We start from the raw sequence: 12,806 nt of genomic DNA on the forward strand, positions 1-12,806 counted from the left end.
TGACAGCAGTTAAAAAATGCACTACATGCTGGTTCCAGGGATGCAACCTGGGTAAGGAGACATTTTATAGGGTTCCCCACAGCAAATCTAGAAGACTATGTAAATCATGCCCTCCATGCAGAAAAAGTTATGAAGGAAAAATAAATAAATAAATAAATAAAAAGGCAACACCTTTTTTTCAGCAAGAAGAAGAATAATTTATTATTAAAACAACAATGGAAGAGAAAAATTTAGAGGCAGAGGACAAAAACCGCAGGGGTCAGAGAGGAGTGAGCAGGGGAGATTACAGACAATACAGGTGTTGATGTTAAAAGAAGAGTAGGACCACCTTATTACCACTATTAACTGGATGTTCTGAATAAGCCACCCGTAGACATAGGGACAGCTTTATTAACAGAAGGAAGAAATGTCATTATTCAACTACAAGATCAGATGACACCAGATGATCTACATATTACCATGTGGTATAAAAATACTCCTGGACCAGATAAAACTTATGAAGAAGCATTAACTAAAGTAACCCCTATAAAAGTCATGGTAACTTATGTTTATACAGATAGGAAGAGTACGTCAGTTGCTGAAGTAGTGTTAGAGGAAGACACTAGGAAACTCTGCAACATGTGGTCACCTCCACACATATCTTTATTCAAGGATAAAGAACTCAAGTAGCATGATATGGGGAGAATAGTGCAGAGGGGAAAATATGTCATAGACTGGTTTGTAACAATAATGAATACAGAAATCAGTGCATCCACAGGATTAACTAGAAAATTACTATTCTGGAGAGTGACAGTGCAGGAAGGGATACATTTGCATACCAGACTACCTCAAGCCTACTGTGAAAGTCCAACTATATACTTTCAGGAAATGAGTGCAAGTATGGCCAAGTTTGACCCTCCAGGAGGTAGTCAGGTTTTACTATATGTTGATGATGTGCTACTAGCCTCTCCTGATGAGGAGATTTGTAAAAATGATACAATAGCATTATTAAAACATTTAACAGAAGAAGGACACAAAGTTAGTAAAAAGAAACTTCAGTTGTGTAAAAATGAGGTTAAATACTTAGGTCACAATCTTAGCGCAGGGGGACGCACAATTGTAGAAGAAAGAAAGACTGCAATATTACAATATAAGTTCTAAAACCAGTAACAAAAAAGCAAATGATGTCCTTCCTTGGACTAATTATTGTAGAAACTGGGTGCCAAATTATGCAGAAATAGTAGCCCCATTAAACAAATTAATGTATGAGGAAGAGCTGAAAATGACGTCTGAACTGAAATGGAGTGAAGAAGCTGAAGAAGCATTTACCAACATAAAACAAGTTCTAGTTTCCAGTACTGATTTAGCATTACCAGATTATAGTAAACCGTTTGTTCAGATGGTAGATTGTAAGATACATTTTATGACTTCAGTTCTGGTTCAACAACATGGAGATAAAATGAAAACAATAGCCTATTTCTTTTCAAAACTAGATAGTGTTGCGTGTGCGCAACCATATTATGTGAGAGCTGTAACTGCAGCCTAAAATGACAGTTGCAGTGCTGCAATAGTGTTGTTTCACCTTTTAACATTAAGAGTTTCCCATGCAGTTTCAGCATTAATACTGCAGAATTAGGAAAAAAAAGAAGAAAGAAAAAATTAGAAGTGATTTGCAGGATCATGAAATAGTTTATGTGAATGATTTCTCTAAAAAGATGAGAGGGAGAAGACACAAACAGGATATGTATTGGTGACAATGGATATAGTGTTAGAAAAGATGCAACAACAAAGCTCACTACAGGAGAGAGAAATGTGGAAAAAAACATGGAGCTGCATTAAAAGATGAAAACTATATTTGACCAGATAATAAACCTGTCCTACCAAAGAACCTATAAAAGGAAGCAATATTTGAGCCATCGTGTTTCATAATGTCTCAACAGGGGGGAATAGTAGGACAGATATATTAATATTATATAACATATTGATTAAATTCTAAAAAATTCTTATTAAAACATTTTGTAAAACATGTTTAGCATGTGTAAAACATTATCCACAAGGGAATTTAAGACAACGAAGGGGACAATTTTCAAAACTAAGATACCCTTTTCAAACAATTCATATGGATTTTATTGAGTTAAACCATAGTGAAGGGAAAAAAGTTCTGTTTAGTCATTATAGATGCATTTTCTAAATGGATAGAACTACTTCCAATTAAACATTACAAGCACCTCAGGGCTAACACCCTATGAAACGTTATTTGGAAGACCATACAGATTACCACAGTTCAAAAATAAGTGGGAGTTAGATGAAGAAGCTAACCTAGTTGATTATATGAGGAGTATGTTAGAAAAACAACAGAAACAAAATCAAACTAATGAGGAATGTTCTATTTCCCAGCAGGAAAACCAACTAGTGAAACCAGGAGACTGGGTGTTAATAAGGAGTGTAAAGAAGAAGCATTGGTATTCACCTAAGTGGGAGGATCCATATTAGGTATTATTAACCACTGCAAGGGCAGTAAAATAGCTGAGAGATCGACCTGGATTCACCTTACACATTGTAAAAGATCATTTCGGTTGAAAGCTCCGTCAGGGGAAGTGATTTACAGCCTGATAATAGGGTGGACCCAGACATTTAGAGTCTGGAGAGACCCGAAAGTCAGTGAAGAAAATTAAGACACTGGAACCACTTAGAGGAGTCAAAATTTCAGCCAAAATGACTTTTAGATGGATGAGCAATGCTTTCCGATGCTGGGTGTTATATATCTTTTTTCCTTATTTTTCTGGTATTTCTGGAAACCCGTCAAGATGAATTAGAATGTAACAACATCTGTTATGAGTTATATGAAACAAGTAGCGCTAAATCAAGGTAGGTAAGATAACCTAACTATGTGCACTAAACAAACTTCTTATACTTATGGTATTCAAGTGTGCGTGAAATCTAAAACCATAGCTGTGGTGCTGATCCACTCATTAGCTTGACTAAACAAGGAAGGAAAGGACAGGATTATAGAAGGAGAGGGAGGTAATAAATTGGGAAATCTCATTGCAGTATGGTGTATTACAATTGTAAAAGTAAATAAGTGTTTTAAACTAGTCTCTAGAGGAGACATTTGGTGGTGGTTGTTTGATTGATCACCTTCAAAAGTAACAGGACTGTGTGCTTAATTACTTTATGGTTATATCCTATGTTAGTAGATGAAGTAACAGATGGACTATTTAGTGTTAAATCCACATGTTTGGTGTGATAGGAAGTGCAGAGAAGCAGCTTGGCAGACTGAGGGAGACTCTACATACATAGATGCTATAGATAAATACAGGTCCTTCTCAAAACATTAGCATATTGTGATAAAGTTCATTATTTTCCATAATGTCATGATGAAAATTTAACATTCATATATTTTAGATTCATTGCACACTAACTGAAATATTTCAGGTCTTTTATTGTCTTAATACGGATGATTTTGGCATACAGCTCATGAAAACCCAAAATTCCTATCTCACAAAATTAGCATATCATTAAAAGGGTCTCTAAACGAGTTATGAACCTAATCATCTGAATCAACGAGTTAACTCTAAACACCTGCAAAAGATTCCTGAGGCCTTTAAAACTCCCAGCCTGGTTCATCACTCAAAACCCCAATCATGGGTAAGACTGCCGACCTGACTGCTGTCCAGAAGGCCACTATTGACACCCTCAAGCAAGAGGGTAAGACACAGAAAGACATTTCTGAACAAATAGGCTGTTCCCAGAGTGCTGTATCAAGGCACCTCAGTGGGAAGTCTGTGGGAAGGAAAAAGTGTGGCAGAAAACGCTGCACAACGAGAAGAGGTGACCGGACCCTGAGGAAGATTGTGGAGAAGGGCCGATTCCAGACCTTGGGGGACCTGCGGAAGCAGTGGACTGAGTCTGAAGTAGAAACATCCAGAGCCACCGTGCACAGGCGTGTGCAGGAAATGGGCTACAGGTGCCGCATTCCCCAGGTCAAGCCACTTTTGAACCAGAAACAGCGGCAGAAGCGCCTGACCTGGGCTACAGAGAAGCAGCACTGGACTGTTGCTCAGTGGTCCAAAGTACTTTTTTCAGATGAAAGCAAATTCTGCATGTCATTCGGAAATCAAGGTGCCAGAGTCTGGAGGAAGACTGGGGAGAAGGAAATGCCAAAATGCCAGAAGTCCAGTGTCAAGTACCCACAGTCAGTGATGGTCTGGGGTGCCGTGTCAGCTGCTGGTGTTGGTCCACTGTGTTTTATCAAGGGCAGGGTCAATGCAGCTAGCTATCAGGAGATTTTGGAGCACTTCATGCTTCCATCTGCTGAAAAGCTTTATGGAGATGAAGATTTCATTTTTCAGCACGACCTGGCACCTGCTCACAGTGCCAAAACCACTGGTAAATGGTTTACTGACCATGGTATCACTGTGCTCAATTGGCCTGCCAACTCTCCTGACCTGAACCCCATAGAGAATCTGTGGGATATTGTGAAGAGAACGTTGAGAGACTCAAGACCCAACACTCTGGATGAGCTAAAGGCCGCTATCGAAGCATCCTGGGCCTCCATAAGACCTCAGCAGTGCCACAGGCTGATTGCCTCCATGCCACGCCGCATTGAAGCAGTCATTTCTGCAAAAGGATTCCCGACCAAGTATTGAGTGCATAACTGTACATGATTATTTGAAGGTTGACGTTTTTTGTATTGAAAATACTTTTCTTTTATTGGTCAGATGAAATATGCTAATTTTGTGAGATAGGAATTTTGGGTTTTCATGAGCTGTATGCCAAAATCATCCGTATTAAGACAATAAAAGACCTGAAATATTTCAGTTAGTGTGCAATGAATCTAAAATATATGAATGTTAAATTTTCATTATGACATTATGGAAAATAATGAACCTGTATAAATTAACTGATCAAGTAGCTGCAGGATTTGAATCAAGTATCTGTTGGTGGTGTATGTTGAACAGAAACGTAGACAGCATCAATTATATTCATTACAATGTACAAAAACTAGGAAATTGGACACAAAGCGGGTTTGAACTGTCCATGACCAATTGGCTTCAACTTCCCTGATGTCATTCCAGAATAGAATTGCTTTGGACATGTTGTTAGCTGAAAAAGGAGGAGTTTGTGCCATTTTTGGAGAAAAATGTTGCACATTCATACCTAACAACACTGCTGCTGGCTGATGGCAGCCAAATGAAAGCCATAGAAGGTTTGAGATCTCTAAATGGCAAAATGAAAGAGCATTCTGGAGTAGACGCCTCGATGTGGGACTCCTGGCTGGATATGTTTGGGAAGTATAAAATTTTAGTATCATCAGTAATAATTTCCTTTGCAGTGTTTGCTGCAATTTTGACATTGTGTGGATATTGTTGAATTCCCTGCCTTCGTTCTCTGTTTAACCGTCTCATTACCACAGCTATTTCTTCTATGGAAGACAGAGTTAGCCAACTCTATCCGTTATTTAAACATCAGGATGATGAAGATGACGAGGATGGGACTGACCACTTTTCTGACCTGTATGCAGATCCATTTCTATATGATTCTGTGATTTAAATGTCAGTAAGTACCTCTGAGTATAATTGTCTTTGTACTCATAAAAATAATCTTAAAGTTAAAAAATCTGACAGAAGTGGCTGTTAAGTGATATGAGAATATCGGCACATATAAGACAAACAGGGTGGAAATGTTGGAATAATTGAATAAAGATTTGTCTTATAGTTTCTCCTATTTATTAACTTGACTATTTGATTATATAACTTTTCATAATGTATGTGTGAGTAAAGGATGTGTGAGTTTTGTCTGCAGGTTAAGGTCACAAAGTGGAGCTGAGCTTGCGAGAGAAGAAGCAGTCCAGTTGAGGAGGTCATAAAAATGAAGGAGGTCATAAAGAGGGGCTGATTGCACTGAACAAGAGGCTAGAGTTGACCCTACAAAGTTGGAGGAGACTGTGGGAAAGATGTTGTTTAAAGATAAAGGAGTTTATGACCTGTTTAATGATGCAGCTGTTGTTTTCCCATCCTTTAGAGAACAATGTTTTTGTAAACTAGGGACCCCCGAAAGACAATAAAAAGAGGAGGCGGACAGATGCTGTTCAGAGCGGTGCGAGATCTGTAACTGAGCATATCTTGACCGTTTCTCCTCGCAAAGCGAGTAAAAGGAACTAATACTTTGTCTCTCTTTTCTTTTTGTGTTGTTATAAGTATTGTTAGGTTGGTTAAACCTGACAATACCCCACAAAATGTTGTTCAGGTTTGGATACATGTAAAAGAAACTTTGGAGGTAATTAAATATTCATGGTAAAAAAATGGTGGGGGTAGGTAGCCATTGTGCATCGCATCAATTAGGGCACATCACTCGGTGCCTTTAATATGAAGTGTGCCCAGACAACACAGATTCAAAAAGGATTGTTGGGCACCATGCCTTGTAGTGTTGGCTGGCAGCAAGATGCTGTTGGTGTGGAAAAACAATGGAAAATGGAAAAATAAGAGCATACTTTTTGACGTGTCTGACACCGCCGATGAGTGTTGCCCTTTAGTAAGTGATATTTTTTAAACTCTGGTAGTATCATTATAGGTCTGCTCTCAAAATAATGGTTGTTCTGGATGAGACACTGTGGATGCAGCTGTCAAAATATATTGTTTTGTTATGGTAGATTTATGCATTGCTAAATTTTTGTGGCACTGTTTGCACTGGGCCCATAGACTGCTAACCCATCTGTGTGTATGAATGGGTGAATGAGACTGTACTGAAAAAACTCTACAAGTGGTTACTACGACTAAGAAAGTGTCAAACAAGTCCTGGGCTGTGCAAGACTTGGCCTTGCTTTTGTAAAATGGTGTCATCTCGCAACATGTTGTAAGTAGTCTAAAATCTGTGTCCAAAGACCAGAAGCGGATGTCATGGAACTGTAATCTTTGGCACACAATACAAAAATCCTCCCTTTGTGTTGGTGATTGGAACCTTCACAATGTATGGAGACTCTCATTTATCCATTGGTTCCAACACTAGGCCACTGTGACACCATGTGCTCCATATGCTAGATAAACAGATGATGCAAACACCTTTCAACCCTCAATGTGACCCCTATCAACCTTCATTAAGTCAAACCTAGCTATGACAATTAGCTAAGATGCATATTGTTCATTAGAAAATTGTCATTTGTAAACTGAAATCCTGCTGAACTTTGAAACCTAACCATAAAAAGTATGATTTAATTGCTGTAAAATGTGGAAATGCTTTCTAGGACGTCAACATTTTACTTTACTTTAGCATTGCAATCCAACTTGTTTCTTTTCTAATAAACAAGTTAGCTTTAAAATTCATAGGTCATTTTTAAAAACTAAAACAATACTTAGGAAAAATTCAGCTAATGAAATTCCTTGAGAAAACGCTCTGAGGCCTTGTGGCTAGGTGTAGGCTTGTTGGACTCTGGTATTGTGATAATAATGCTCAGGTATAAAAATGTCAGGCAGTCTGAACAAGAGTGGGAGAAAGAGGTGGGAGGTGAACAAATTCTCAAAAATTGGCTCCTATTCAGGACCCAGAATCTATGTTGATGACAGCCAGTCAGCCCTACAGGGCCAGCAAGTAGAACAGCCAACATTTAATGCAACTTTCTCAGCGACTCTTTCTTTCTCTCAGTCTCCAATGATTTTTTTCTCCAGAGTTTGCTTGCTGGTACACCATCATGGCATGTTCCCGCAGTCAGGCCTGTTGCAAATCTCTCTCCCAACTTCCTGTGTCCCGGCCCAGTCGTGGTGATACGACAGTGACACAGGCCCATTCACAGAGGGATACCTGACACTGAGCTGCAGCTCTCACATACGGATTAAGGCTGGCATTCCTCCATCAGAGCCCTCTATTCTCTCACTCATGCTTCTGTGTCCTTCATTCAACCCGACTGTTACCTTTGTTCTGATTGATTTTCACTGGTACTGTGCATAGAAAGTTTGAAGATAAAAATATCAGCTAATTTCTCCAATATAATTTCTTAAACTGCTTTCAGGATTGAATAAGCACATTAAAGGCATAGTGGGCACTTTTCAAACAAGTCTGTTAAAGGTTTATAAGCAGTTAATATTCTACCTGCAGTAGATAACTCTATTGGCATCTCCATTTAGTGTAAATCCAGATTAGTTGGTCTAAAAGACTAAGTCCAAGAAAGGCCAAGCACAAAGTGGACCACCACTGTTTAAAAACAGCTCCAAGAACAAAAATGTCATAGCAGTAAAACCAAAGCTTGATTTCATGAACAACTGTTTTCACATTTGCACTGATGGGTCAGTTACACAGGAGCAGGTGATTATTTGGACAGGAAATGGAAGTGGAAGCTTTGCTCCACCAATTATTTTGCTGTTTGAAACAGGAGCTGAAAATAAAATGCAATGTGTGTTGGGACCACAGCCACGAGTTACAACATTAAAGGCCAGTAAGAACTTTTTTGGAACTTTCAAAATAAATCGCATTAACCTACTTCCAGCTCAGCCAGGAACAGGAACAAGAGGAGAATAACAGCGGACATCCCATGACATCAATGTTTGAATAAAAACCCCGCATCTGCATTTGACTGTATTGTTTGATAACTAGGATCAACTGGTATAAACGTACTTGACTTGGAATCTGAATGGGACAACACATGTTGTCTCAAGTGCCTTGAATTGGATTGAAAATTACAAAGGAGATGAATTGGATTGAAAATTACAAAGAACCAGTGTAAAAATCAGCAATGCAACATTTGTTTAAAGTGTTATTAGTTGCTCTAGTTTATCTTCAATAACAAAAATTTGATCTTCTCCTGTCATACTTCATTCTCCCTGCTATTGCTCCCTCTGTAAGGCACCAGCTATTCATAAGAAAACATATTTATACACTGCTCCAAAAAAATAAAGGGAACACTCAAATAACACATCATAGATCTGAATGAATGAAATATTCTCATTGAATACTTTGTTCTGTACAAAGTTGAATGTGCTGACACATCACACAAAAATCCTCAATGGAAATCAAATGTGTTAACCAATGGAGGCCTGGATTTGGAGTCACACACAAAATTAAAGTGGAAAAACTCACTAGAGGCTGATCCAACTTTGATGTAATGTCCTTAAAACAAGTCAAAATGAGGCTCAGTATTGTGTGTGACCTCCACGTGTCTGTATGACCTCCCTACAACGCCTGGACATGCTCCTGATGAGATGGTGGATGGTCTCCTGAGGGATCTCCTCCCAGACCTGGACTAAAGCTTCCACCAACTCCTGGACAGTCTGTGGTGCAACGTGATGTTGGTGGATGGAGCGAGACATGATGTTCCAGATGTGCTCAATCGGATTCAGGTCTGGAGAACGGGCGGGCCAGTCAATAGCTTCAATGTCTTCATCTTGCAGGAACTGCTGACACACTCCACCCACATGAGGTCTAGCATTGTCCTGCATTAGGAGGAACCCAGGGCCATCCGCACCAGCATATGGTCTCACAAGGGGTCTGAGGATCTCATCTCGGTACCTAATGGCAGTCAGGCTACCTCTGGCGAGCACATGGAAAGAAATGCCACCCCACACCATTACTGACCCACTGCCAAACTGGTCATGCTGAAGGATGTTGCAGGCAGCAGATCGCTCTCCACGGTGTCTCCAGACTCTGTCATGTCTGTCACATGTTCTCAGTGTGAACCTGCTTTCATCTGTGAAGACCACAGGGCACCAGTGGCGAATTTGCCAATCCTGGTGTTTTCTGGCAAATGCCAAGCGTCCTGCACGGTGTTGGGCTGTGAGCACAACCCCCATTTGTGGACGTCAGGCCCTCATACCATCCTCATGGAGTTGGTTTCTAACCGTTTGTGCAGACACATTCACATTTGTGGCCTGCTGGAGGTCATCTTGCAGGGCTCTGGCAGTGCTCCTCCTGTTCCTCCTTGCACAAAGACGGAGGTAGCGGTCCTGCTGCTGGGTTGTTGCCCTCCTACGTCCTCCTCCACATCTCCTGGTGTACTGGCCTGTCTCCTGGTAGCGCCTCCAGGCTCTGGACACTACGCTGACAGACACAGCAAACTTTCTTACCACGGCTCGCATTGATGTGCCATCCTGGATGAGCTGCACTACCTGAACCACTTGTGTGGGTTGTAGAGTCCGTCTCATGCTACCACGAGTGTGAAAGCACCACCAACATTCAAAAGTGACCAAAACATCATCCAGAAAGCATAGGTACTGAGAAGTGGTCTGTGGTCCCCACCTGCAGAACCACTCCTTTATTGAGTGAGTCTCGCCAAAGATTTCCCCCCGTTGTCTATTCCATTTGGACAACAGCTGTGAAATTGATTGTCAATCAGTGTTGCTTCCTAAGTGGACAGTTTGATTTCACAGAAGTTTGATTTACTTTATATTGTGTTGTTTAAGTGTTCCCTTGTTTTTTTAGCAGTGTATATATATATATATATATATATATATCTGCCCACAGTGCCTCCCCAGCACCCCCGTCTAGCTCCGCCCCTAAGTACTGGCAAAATTTAAAACTACTTTCACCCCTGATAAAGGGTGTAATGAGACAAGCTTGACTTGACTTTTCTTCTGACGCCTCCAGAAGCAACCCTAATCCCCCACGGATTGGAAAATGAGGCCCGGACATCCAATGCATTCCTGCATGCACATCCAGGGAGCTAGAGCTACCCCACCGCATCTTGACCTCTCAGGGAGCCGAACGTGCTCCCAGCTAAAGCCCTTTCCCACAGCAACAGAGGTTAGCTGCAAGTTAACCCTTTGTTTACCCATAAGTGGATGTTTTTCTTAACGCCCAGGACAACTTCTCTTCAGCACAGTTCACGTAAAAGGTAGTGTTTGGGCAGAGAAGATTAGTTTAGAGTTAAATAATCTAAACGTTCGTTTAATGATGTTTGTTTTTGTTTGTGTTGAGAACTCTGCTATCTTAGTGCTAGCAGATTAGCTGCTCAGCGCATGTGCTCAGTTTATGTGTTCTGTGTTTTTAAAGTTAGGACAATCTTTATTTATTTAAAATTTTTGATATTATATATAAAATTTTGATTTTAAACACAGAAGATCATCCATAACGCGCTGTCTGCACTTATGCATTTCAACCCTTTTATTAATGGTATTTTAAAGGTATGTGTTTGATTCTGATGATAAGCTATAAGCTTCTTTTGTTAGCTTCAACTGCTAACAGCTAAGAACACGTGCTTGGCTTCTAAAGATCATTTACCTAAAAGGTTGTTGGTTTCATTCTAGGAAATAATATTTCCCATAAATATTATTTCACTAAACTTGATAGCTAATTAAACAGCATTAAGACCCATTCATCCAGAAAGGTTTGGTTCTTATTTAAAATAATATTCAGTCAGTCAGTCATTTTCTACCGCTTATTCCATAGTGGGTCACGGGGGAGCTGGTGCCTATCTCCAGCAGTCTATGGGCGAGAGGCAGGGTTTACCCTGGACAAGTCGCCAGTCCATCGCAGGGCAACACACAAACAACCATGCACACACACATTCATACACCTAAGGGCAATTTAGAGTGACCAATTAACCTAACAGGCATGTCTTTGGACTGTGGGAGGAAGCCGGAGTACCCGGTGAGAACCCATGCATGCACGGGGAGAACATGTAAACTCCATGCAGAAAGACCCTCGGTCGGGAATTGAACCCAGGACCTTCTTGCTGCAAGGCAACAGTGCTACCAACTAATTAAACACCATTGAGAATTGGTCATCCAGAAGGTTGGTTTTATTCAGCAGATCATTCTTTAAAACATTATTTTATTAAAATAATATTTTATCTGATCTTGCATTGTGAATGGTTGTCTAAACGTTGCTGATTATTGCTTAAGTTAGTTTCAAGACTAACTTAACTTCATTTCCAGATTCTTCAAGATAATCCTTGGTTCTCAAACATAAACATTGCATGGTAATGTTGCATCACTCTTTTGGTCATTATTTTCAATCATCTTTAATTAACTTGTTTATATTGTACATAGTCCATTAGTCTTCATTATTCTTTCATTCTGCTTGGTAGTTTAGTTCGATTGTTTTAGCATAGTAAAGAGTTTGTTGATTGAAATATGTTTGACTTTGAGTTGACTTATTTTTATTAATAAATTCTTGTATTTTAAGAAATTGTGTGAATTCATTCCATGTGTGTGCAGAGTTGTGCTGTTCAATAATGTCAGAGTTTGGTTCATCCCTTTCAATTTTTGTACCACCGCCTTATCGGGCTGGTATTCACAGGACAACCCTTAACAGACCGAAATATTATTTAATAAAATATTTAAGTATTATTAAGTATTATGTAATATATTCATAATCACAACATGTGTTTAAAAAATGTAAAAAATAAAAATATATTCCAGTGGTTTAAATCAGTGGTCCCCAACCTTTATATCACCGTGGACCGGGCAACGCTTGACAATTTTACTGTGGCCCGGGGTGTGGGGGGTTGAACCGTCATGTTGGTGTGCCCGCTGAGACTCACAAACTCAACAACACGCAGCTGCTCTGTTCTGCATATTTCTGCCGTTGTTTAAGGAGAAATATTATTGTGAGAGCCAAGAGCAGCTCATTCTACAGATTTTGCGGTGTTCCATTTATACTTTTGGAATGGCGTCGATGAATGCGTGCTACAAGCAAGAGACGACGTTCTCTCCTACAACGTGTTGCTAAGCAACACCCAGCTGAACATGTATTATTTTATAACTTTATACACCTTTAATACCAGCGACAATGGCTTGTTCGAAGAGACGTTTTGTTCCGTTTAAAGCGGACCAAAAGTAGCAGGAGTGAATCCACCCGCATCTTTATGCACGTACCTTTTGTCAGGCTGCAGCACTCTT

Source organism: Girardinichthys multiradiatus, chromosome 20, assembly GCF_021462225.1.
Source record: "Girardinichthys multiradiatus isolate DD_20200921_A chromosome 20, DD_fGirMul_XY1, whole genome shotgun sequence".
NCBI lineage: Eukaryota > Metazoa > Chordata > Actinopteri > Cyprinodontiformes > Goodeidae > Girardinichthys > Girardinichthys multiradiatus.